The sequence below is a fragment of the Tasmannia lanceolata genome, unplaced genomic scaffold (genome assembly GCF_043159265.1).
Source record: "Tasmannia lanceolata isolate RefF3 unplaced genomic scaffold, GAP_Taslan_0.1 ptg000020l, whole genome shotgun sequence".
In the NCBI taxonomy this organism is placed as follows: Eukaryota; Viridiplantae; Streptophyta; class Magnoliopsida; order Canellales; family Winteraceae; genus Tasmannia; species Tasmannia lanceolata.
Window position 1 is genome coordinate 13,424,418 of NW_027518697.1, and position 11,245 is coordinate 13,435,662.

Below are 11,245 nucleotides of genomic sequence, written 5' to 3' on the forward strand. Positions count from 1 at the left end.
CGTTGTCGCTCATCAATGGACGGTTTGTATCATCCTATGGTGTGGGCTGTACAGTCCATTTTGAAAAATACAGGGTGAATTCATCCTAGAAGGGAGGTAAATTTATCACTGCCCTGAAAACTTTTTTGCAATCCGGAGTAGGGGTGCAACTCGGGTTGGGTCAGGTTGAAGTAGGTCGGGTCAACCCGACACCGGACCTGAACCCGACCCCGACCCGACTCAATCACAACCCGGCCCGTGATTTTTTCGGGTTAAACCCGACCCGAGTAGCACACCTTTATTCTAAATCGAGCATAATGGTGTTTCACATAATAATCTCTTACACGTGTTTCAGTAATGTACTTTTCTCTTTTGGCAGGTGTGTCTGGTCGAACCCGCGAGTCTTACAACGGAAGTCACGTGCTTGACCAGAACAGTTGACTCATGTCTAGAAATACGACCCTTCAATTTCACGAGAATTTATACGATGGGTGGCAGTGAAAACACGTGAAGTCTAAAAAAGTGGGTACGGCCCACTCCATATGATGATCCAAACCGTTCATCTGTTTGGGCACAACCTATTACTGTTTGGGCATAACGTAAATAGGTTGTGCCCTAAAAATCATTTCATAGGATGATCTTAACCCTCTGATCTGAACTGATCCGAATATGGAGTGCCCCAAAAACCAATGATGGAATCATCTACAGATCGGAGGGTTAGGATCATCCTATGGAAATGATTTTTGGGGCACAACCTATTTACGTTGTGCCCAAACAGATGAACGGCTTGGATCATCATATGGAGTGGGCCATACCTGCTTTTTTAGACTTCACGTGTATTCACGGCCACCCATCATATAAATTCTCCAACTTCACATAGCATTACCTCGCAATGAGAAATGTCTAGAAATTCAACCCTTCAATTTACTAAAAAGTTAGCTTGTGTGGCTCTTCTCTGAAATGGATGTCCACGAAATTACCTAGCAAATCTAAAAACTCGAAAAATTGATTGCTCAAAATTTGGGGCATTTTCAGCCATCATTCTTTCTCAAGCGTTTTCTCATTTTTGCCTTGCAGTGAATGAGAAATGATGAAAAATGAGGAAGACCCCGTTCAGCAAGCAAACTCATTTTTGTTCATTTCTCATTTCCAGCAAAAAGGGTGCAGGAGAATGAGTTTTCACCGGATTTTTCAAAGCAACGAGGATTTGATTTATGTGATTCTCAATCTCGATAAAATCGACTCCCCAAATTGATAAATCGATCCCCATGTGTCTTTCTCTCTCCTCTAGGTTAGAGAGAGAGAGAGGAGAGAGATAGGCACATGGGGAGTCGATTTATCACTGCCTTTTTTCTATTGTTTCAACATCTAGTGGCCCAGTGAAAGGTGTCAAATAGGCCATGTTTGGCCCCATAAACGAAATTCTATGGAATATTTGTGGAGCCAATTGTGAGGTATAGCTGAGAGATCGAGATTTGAAAGGATTGGTGTGATGGGAGCCCGCAAAGCTCTTGAAAACCAAGAAAACAAATATATATTGTAGTCTTTTAGAATTTCAATGTAATATTGACAACCAAACGAGGAATTAGCTTTACTTTTCTCTCAAAATTTCAATGGATGCCGAGCGTTTGTGCAACTAAACACTGTCTTCCCTCTCCTATCTTCCCAGTCCCTCTCATGCAGTTTGGGCCCTCAAATATTCCGTGGAATAAATTTTCATTGTTGCCACACGCGGCCTTAGTAATATCTTACGCGTGTTTCACATTGTAATCTGTCACACGTGTTTAATTACCAACTTTGTTCGTTTGAAAGATTTTTGGGGTCATTTTGTGGCTGTATTAGAGCCAAGTGTAAGTGTATTTATCTTATGTGTCAATCTTTTGATTAATTGATTTATTAATGATAAGAAGATAATGAACTCATTGCTCATTCTAAGTAGGGCTGCAACTCGGGTCGGGCGGGTCGGGTATTAAAGAACCCAACCCTACCCGAGAAATATCTCGGGTCGAGTCGGGTTTTTTTCCGGAAAACCCACAATTGCCAAACCCGGCCCTACCCATGATAAATCTCGGGTCGGGTCAGTTTTTTTTACGTTGACGCAATTTTTTAAGAAAAATTCTTGTTTGGCACGGCGACTCAACTCATAGAAGTAGAAAAACTCAAGCATGGCAAACTCTTTAGTCCATTAACTAATAACTAGTCTAAAGAGAACAAATTGATGCATTACCAAATGAAAATGATTATACTCGTATGAGATAAACAACAAACTATTTAGTGCATTAACTATTTAGTTGAAACTTGAAGCCCTAGAGCTAAAGGGGGAAAACGAACAGAAAAAAGAAAGAGCTCCTGTGATTGCGTGTGTGCGTAAGTCTTACTTTTTAAGTTTTCACTTTTAAAGTAACAAAGTTATAGAAAAAAAATACATACTATAACTTAAGTAACTCGGGTCGGGCCCCTTCAAACTCGGCTCGACCCGAGATTCATATTGGCTTGTAGACCCGGCTCGACCCGAAACCCGAGAAACATGAACCCAACCCAAACTATTTTCTGGTCGGGTCGATGCGGGTCGGGTAAAACCCGACCCAAGTTGCAGCCCTAATTCTAAGGGCCATTCCACTCATTTATTTATTCTCGAGAGCCGAAGCACGTGAATGACCCCAAGATATATTGAAAAATAAATGAAGGTACTTTTGTCATTGGAGTTGGTCTTCGCGTGTGGAGAAATCAATCCACTTATCCACACTTTGACCTGGATTGGCATGTGGTCCCGTACTGCTTCTTTGCGTTTCATATCATTGGCTACTACACCGAAAATGGTGTTTAAAACCGGAACACAAAGTAAACAGCATTTGTTGCAATCACACCTCAACCTTTCTAGTGTGCATTTTTTGCGGGTGGGACCTGTTAGAATAAGCAAGTTGTGCATTTTTTGCTGGTGGGACCTGTTAGAATATGCAAGTTCTTCACCGTTGGATTGGGTTAGATCTCACTGAGATCAAGGTTTTAAATTTCGGCCAAAATTTAAAATTTTGGACTGAAATTTCGGATTTCAGTGACGACCGAAACTGAAATTTCGGTGAAAAAACGACATCTAAAATTTCGGTTTCGGTGAAGACCAAAATTACCCCCAAAACTGAAATTTAAAATCTTGAGTGTGATCATCTTAGCTTGGAAGTGGATAAGGCAAGCAGGTTACATTAGGTAACCTAGATATATTAGGATAATATATTAGAGAGGAATACTAGATTCACAAGAGCCCCTGCAAAGAAGGGCGCAAAGGGCATCCCTATTGGTCAAATAGCATCATCTTAAATGTTATTTGACCAATAGGGGCGCTCTTTGGCCCCCTTCTTGCAAGGGCACCCTTTGTCCCCTTTTCACCCAATGTGGTCAGCCCTAGGTCAATTGGAATAACCGCTCTGAAACCATGAAAAGGATTCGATTTCCAATAAACTTGCTTGATTACAATCAGCCCTATTAGTGCTTATACATAACACTAAAGACCCGTTTTCCAGCCCGATGAGGTTTGACCGAATCTGATCCGAGGAACCCTTTTTTACCACCTGAACCAAACCCGACTCGAGTTCAACCCCACCCGAGTTTTTAAGCTTACAAAAAACAAAATTGATAAAAAATATCGGGTTTCACTCAAGCGAGGTTGTCAAAGCCCTCAACTTAGAACCCGAACTTGAACCCAACCAGAAGTCAAGCCAACCGGACCCAATATTTTTGGGGTTGAACCTGACCCAAGTTGCACCCCTAGCCTATAAATAAAGAGATCATGATAAACATGGAAAGTGATAATTGTAATCTAATTTATTATCCTAATATATCTAGGTTACGTAATCTAACTCACTTGCCTAATCTACCTCCGAGATGATCACAGTGAGATCTAAGATCTTACATATTCTAAATTTCTAACAGGACCCACCACCATGGGGCCCGGTGTAGACGGTGAAATATGACTCCTGAAATTAGTATAGCCACCAAATAGGCTGTACTGTTCAACTGTGTCTTTTCCAGTCCGTTGCTCTCAGCCATTCGATAATCGAGTGGCTCATAGAGGGCTTTTCCTTAAAAAATTTATACTATTGTCGTTTGGGGGACCATGATTGATATTTTTGAACAGTCCGTGGGACCTGTAATTTATGAGAGGCGTACACTCTTTATGTTGCCCAGTTGATAAATAACTACCTACACTTATGAGAGCAGTACAATTTTTATATGGCCTTATCGATGAATAAAGAGCACCTCTAGGCTCTAGCAAAACCCGAGGGGGTGTTTACATGTGACCCATCAACCAACTGGTTCAAAAGCTTAAGTTGTTAGAGTTGGTGTTATTTTATCATTTATTATACTTCAGCAGAATCAAAGGGCAAAAATGCATGAATCTATTTTATCCCACAAGAGGTGATATTCTGATTCTGCCTCAGTTGGAATGAATTTTTATTGTATTTTCTCTATTCATTTTAGAAGATGATTAGGATGCCGATTTCTATTATTTCTATCCCAAGAGGTGATATTTTGATTTTGCCTCGATTGGAATGAGATTTTTTAAATTAAAATTTGGAAAATGATAAATGTGCCCCTTCTCATTACTTCGGACACCCACCTGCGCCCACCTGCAGTGTATGTAGCAATCAGGACGGTTGAATCCTTCCCATGTGAAGTATCTCCCTCTCTGCAGTCATGGATACACTACAACTGGGTGTCCCGAGTAATGAATAGGGGCGCATTTATCACTTCCCTAAAAAAAAAAATTATTTTATAAATTATTTCTATTCTTTTTACAAGTTAATCGGAATATAATGCTCATCTCAATTCCATTATTCAAAAAGCAGACTAGGAGTTAATTAGAACAGTTAGAATTATTTCCCTTATTTCTTGGGGTGCACTCATTCTTCATCAATATATAGTTGTGAGATTAGAATAGGAACAGCAGGAGAGAAAGGGATTTGAGAGACAGTAAAGGCAAGAGTGGGCTGGAAAATTAGGGAAAAAAATCTTATCTATTCAGCAAATATTATTTTTACTAATTTGAGGAAGTCTAAACTGAAGGGCGCCCCACAATGGCGGGAGCCTCGTGCACTGAGCTGTCCATTTTTTTTTAAGCTGAAGGGCGCCCTTGCATAAATAAGATGGAAGGGTGCCTCAATTGGTTCAAAGCTGCCAAAGTGCATTTATTATATCACTGAAAATGTAAAAAATCGAAGCCATTGGGGAGCGCCCTTTCATCTTATTTATGCAAGGGCACCCTTTAGTTTAGTCTTCATCTAGTAATTTTTAAAGATTTCCTACGCTCCCCTCATACGCCCTCTCAAGCCATTTCCGCAAATATTCCATGGAATATTTTTTCCAGTGGTTGCCAAACATCCCTAAGGTTACACGCTAACTAAAAACTTTAAATAATGGATGTTAGGTTTTGTTTTTCTATTTTTATCTTTTATTATTTCCAAGTTTCTTAATGTGCTTCAGGGGACAAATTAAAGAAGATCATCAAAAGGTATTTCTTCTTTGTCCCTTGAACAGTTTAGACCATCCAAATTAAAGACTAGACTCGTGGGTTTGATTTGAAGAAAAGAAGAAAAAACAAGGAGGTAAAGACGAAAGAACATGGATGGTTGTGGCTTCTACTTTCAGTCAATTAAGAGACGACCCCACATGTGTGTGAATCCCATGAAAGAAATTAGAGTCAATAGTCCTCGTTCAAGGCCTCATTTAATATATATCTATGCACCTTCGCTATCTATTTCCATACAACTCTCCCCACCTTAATTTACATGGCTAAGCTACCCCCATCAACTCCTCTCATTTTTTCCCCTATATAAACCCCTCCCTTTCTCCTCACTTCTCTCATTCCTCAACCCAACCCATCTGTCTCTCTCTCTCTCTCCTTGAAACAAGAAACCCAGTAGCCATTAATGGATCAGCTACCAAAGTGTGAGGCCAATTACGTTCCCCTCTCGCCGATCACCTTCATCGAGAGGGCGGCCTCAGTCTACTCCAGACGCAAGTCGGTCATCTACGGCGAGACCCATTTCACTTGGGATCAAACATACGAGCGGTGCTGCCGCCTTGCCTTCACTCTCCAAACGCTCAATGTTGCCAAGAAAGACGTCGTGTCAGTGCTCGCTCCCAACATTCCGGCTCTCTATGAGATGCATTTCGCCGTGCCGATGGCAGGCGCGGTGCTTAACACTATAAACACCCGCCTTGATGCCAACAATGTGGCAACCATACTCGCTCACTCCGAAGCGAAGGTATTCTTCGTGGACTATGAGTATGTGCCACTAGCTCGAGAGGCGCTCAAGTGCCTCATCAAGGGTAAGAGTGGCCTAAATGACGAGCCTTCATCATCCTTACCCTTGGTTGTGGTGATCGACGATGTAGATGTCCCGACAGGTATTCGATTGGGGCAGTTGGAATATGAGCAGCTGATTCGAGGTGGTGATCCAAGGTACAAGCCACAGATGACTGACGATGAGTGGGACCCAATCGCGCTTAATTACACCTCAGGAACCACGTCAGCTCCCAAGGGTGTTGTCTATAGTCACCGGGGTGCTTTTCTAAGCACCCTTAGTCTATTGTTGCAGTGGGAGGTAGGGACAGAGCCAGTCTACCTCTGGTCCCTACCTATGTTCCACTGCAACGGGTGGACCTTCACCTGGGGCGTCGCCGCACGCGGAGGCACTAACGTATGCATCCGCAACACGTGCGCCCCAGAGATGTACAATGCCATTGCAGAGCACCATGTGACCCACATGTGTTGCGCCCCTGTTGTCTTCAACGTCCTCCTCAATGCTAGCCCGGCTGAGCGGCGCCCGCTCCCCTCTCCAGTCCGTATCCTCACCGGTGGCGCCCCGCCTCCGGCGCCACTCGTCGAGAAGATGGAACGGCTCGGTTTCCACGTGACACACGCGTACGGTCTCACAGAGGCGACGGGCCCGGCCCTTGTTTGCGAGTGGCAAACAAATTGGAACAAATTGCCACGCAACGAGCAGGCCAAGATCAAGGCGCGACAGGGTATAAGTGTCTTGACCCTAGCCGGGGCCGACGTTAAGGACCCAGAGACGATGGCGAGTGTCTCACGAGACGGGCACTCTGTCGGGGAGATCGTCCTACGTGGAAGTAGTGTAATGAAGGGGTACTACAAGGATCCAAATGCCACGTCTGATGCTTTCAAAGGGGGTTGGTTCCGAACGGGTGACGTGGGGGTGATCCACCCGGACGGATACGTGGAGATCAAGGATCGATCAAAGGACGTGATCATATCCGGCGGAGAGAACATCAGCAGCGTCGAGGTGGAGACCGTACTGTATGGTCATCCGATGGTATCGGAGGCTGCCGTGGTGGCAATGCCACATCAGCACTGGGGCGAGTCACCATGCGCCTTCGTGACCCTCAAGAAGGAGACCACCAAAGAGTCCAAAGTGGGTACTACCATAGTTAGTGAAGAAGACATCATTTCCTATTGTCGAGAGAACATGGCTCATTTCATGGTGCCAAAGAAAGTGGTTTTTGTAGGTGAGCTCCCAAAGACTTCAACGGGCAAGATTCAAAAATTTGAACTCAGGGCTCGGGCAAAAACTTTTCCACCTGCTACTACCACTCTCCCTCAAGACAGGGCGCAAAAGGCACCCAACCTCCAACGCAACTATAGACGCAACAACAAGAACAAGAACAACAACAATAACCGCAACGTTCGGCCGCAAGAACAGCAGATTCTTGCAAAATCTCGCCTTTGATATAAAAAATTGCTCTATGTTTCTTTCATCGCTATTATAAGTTATAACGTGTAAATACAGCGGATATTCAGCTCTCACTGCATAGCAAAGCTTTAAACAAAGAGTATGTTTGTAGTAACAAATTATAGTATCCTCTGTTTGTTATGGGATTTTCTACATCTATCAATTTCTTTCTGCTCTTGTTCTTCTTCTTTCATTCAATTTCTTTTTGCTTTAATATCCTGGGTAAGTAAGCTTGGGTTTGGCAGGACCCAGCAGTTTAAAATAGATATTATAACCATTAGAACTAAGCATTTACTTTTCCTGAGCAATGATCACCAAAAGAAAAATACATATATGAGAATTTTTTGAGACCCGGGTAGAACTCATCCTTAAAAGCTAGCCTTTAAGGAAGGGTGTCCATGCCCTGCCCTTATAATTAAGTCCATCGGCATCCATTCCTCTTTACACCCTCACCTGTTACTAAATTTCAAAATCAAGCATTCAAAGTCTTGAAAATTTTACTAGTTTTCACTACTATCTAATCCCTGCAATATTTTCTTTCCTTGCAGCCATTTGCAGCGCTTTGTTTTTGTTAGGGGTTTTCCCCTTTTCTTTTGATGAAAGGAGGTCTACCCTCTTCATCTATGTACCTTATCATGCCTAGTATTTTTGAGGTCTGCCCTGAGGTCGCATTCCTTTATGGGTTACAAAAAAAGAGGGAAAATTACATTTACACCCCCTCTAGTTTCTGACACATATACTTCTACGCCTGTGGTTCTAAATGTGACAACTACACCCCCTAAGGTTTCAAAACGTGACAAGTACACCCCCTAAGGTTTCAAAACGTGACAAGTACACCCCCTCCGTCAACAGTCCGTCAGTTTAATCTGACGGAAAGACTGAAAATAATTTTGAGGACACAAATACCCTCATTTGCAGAGGGATTAGGGTTACGCCATTTCCCGCCGCCGTCGCACCTCTGGCCACCGTCGCCACCTTCGGTCACAGTTGTCGTCGCCATCTCCAGCCACCGCCGTCACCTCCACCACAGACAATGAAACCCCACCCTATGGCTACATCAAACCCACATTTCAAGAAAAAAAATTGATAAAAACAAAATAAAGCTCTAAAATATTAGGGTTTATATGCAAATTATGATAATGGTGTGAATGAAGACAAATAAAACTCCTAAATCGAGGGTTTATGTTGATAAATAAACAAGGGTTTGAATCAAACCCTAATTTTTAGTTTTCAAGTCTGAAAACCCTAATTTTTAGTTGGGGTGACGAGGGCATTTTGGTCATTTCCACCTCGCCGTCTGGTCCGTTCAGTTAAAAAAATCCAATGAAACTACAGAGGGTGTAGTTGTCACATTTAGAACCACAGGGGTAGAAGTGTATGTGTCAGAAACTAGAGGGGTGTAACTGTAATTTTCCAAAAAAAAAAATTTACTATCTAATCCTTAATGTCCACCTCATTATATTGCAAAGTTCCAACAATTTAACTTGGGAAATGATATCAGCACTGCAATGTTTTAATAGATAGCTTTTTGAGAACTGAAATATCCTTTTGACAGCTCTTTAAATACTAAACGACAAGATGCTTCCGCGCATCTATTAGAACATTGCATATCATTTTCCTGTAACTTTATGATTTATTTAATAGTTTGGGAAATGATATTTCCACCCCTCTTCCAGTATTTCAACTCCTTTTGTTTGTCTCTGCCTGTCCATATTCAGAAAAAAGAGAAATAAATGGGGCAGTAAAAATCTACTATTTTCCACAAAATGTCGAGTCTTCGTCCCCTCAATGTCGAAGAGAATACCATGAAAGTCATTTGGAGGTCGAAGTATGAGATTTTTTTTCTTTCCTTGGGAGAAGTCGTCGATTGTGGTTTCTTTTATTCCACAACAAATTAAATGTGAGATTCTTTTTTTTTCTTTTTACTTTTTGCTGAATTCACAAGGTGAAATTAGCGTGGTCCTTGTTTTTTTTTTTCTTGGAAATTTCATCGTACTTAGCTTTCGAAAAAAAAAAAAAAAAGGGGGGGGGGGGGGGATTTCAGAGTTGTTTTCAAAGCCTAGGTGTGAATGCAAGATGCTTGCATGAACAATTTTTATAAGTATAACTAATATCAAGAAAAATAAGAAAATCAAATGCCTTTTATTATCACTAATAACATCATTTTTTTTATTGGGAATTGCTAGCGTCCATCGCAAAAGGCATTTCGCGGCTGGTCTGTCACATGTCAGACCAGCCACTTCCTTAATGATGACAACAGCTTTTGTCTCCATTCATGAGGTGGCTGGTCTGACATGCGACGGACCAGCCGCGAAATGCCTTTTCCGATGGACCCTAGCCAATACCTTTTTTATTTTATTAATCTTTTGTTAGTTAGATGAAATGTCATTGCTTGAGGTTCAAACTATTGCTTTCCAATTTAAATACAAGGTGAGGGACTTGAATCCAATTTTTCACCAAAAATCCAAAATTGCTTTCCAATTTATGTTAGTATTCTACTTGTAGGACAGGTTCTAATGGAACCCGGGTAGAACTCACCCTATAAAGCTAGCCGTTGAGGGCAGGGTGCCTAAGTTCTTATAAGCCCATCCACATCCATTCACTTTTCTGATGTGGGATCTTTACTTTTGCGTGGAGCCCCCAACAATCCCCCCCCCTCCCCCCCATGTAGAAGCAATGTGGACAATCTCTCCCTCCACGCAGGAGCTATGTGGGAACTACAAGATCTTCCCCCAGAGATTTTCTCTGTCCTCAAGGTTACACTTGGTTACCGAGATCTTCCCCGAGATATTTTTCCATCCTTGAAGGCTCACCACAGGAATTACCACACCCTGGCCCTGATAGCACTTGTTGGAACCCCAGTAGAACTTACCCTTAAAAGCTAGACGTTAAGGGGACGGTGCCCAAGCTCTTATGAGCCCATCCATATCCATTCACTTTTCCGATGTGGGATCTTTGCTCTCACGTGGAACCACCAACTGGGTCAGTTCATTGGACCGCTTGTTTAAGTTCCATTTGATAATTCAATCATTTACTAACTTTATATATCAATTCAGTTCTATTTCAACCCTTTTAAGTGTATCTGGCCAATCTCCATAGTTATTCATTGATGTTATTCTATTACTGGGTTAGACCCTTCATTAAATGTACATACAGAGACTGTTTCTCAGATGTTGATCCCTTATCAGTTAGGCACTTAACTACACATGTTGTATCAGTTCCAACAGGTTTGTCAGAAAATGTTACTTAGCATTTCCCTTTTGTCTTTTGTAGCTATTCAAAGAAAAGAGTTGTTAGAGGGTTAGAGCAGGTCTCCTAAGAAGTGCGGATATTGTAAGATGTGTTTCCTGAAAAAAGTGGCTAGCAATTTTAGGATCATGGGTCTATTGGGCAGTGACTAATCTGATTCAGTTTAAGGAAAATAATGTATTTAATTGTGTGATGGGTTTATAGAATGAGAAATCAGATACTTTGATATGTCATAATATATGTTTGCTGAGGAGAAGAGTGTCTAG

The 11,245-nt window shown here is 42.0% G+C and overlaps 1 pseudogene; it reads left to right on the plus strand.

Moving 5' to 3' along the window:
- The first annotated feature begins 5,826 nt into the window (after positions 1-5,826).
- On the plus strand, positions 5,827-7,907 carry LOC143854601 (trans-cinnamate:CoA ligase, peroxisomal pseudogene; annotated as a pseudogene).
- The last annotated feature ends 3,338 nt before the right edge of the window (positions 7,908-11,245 follow it).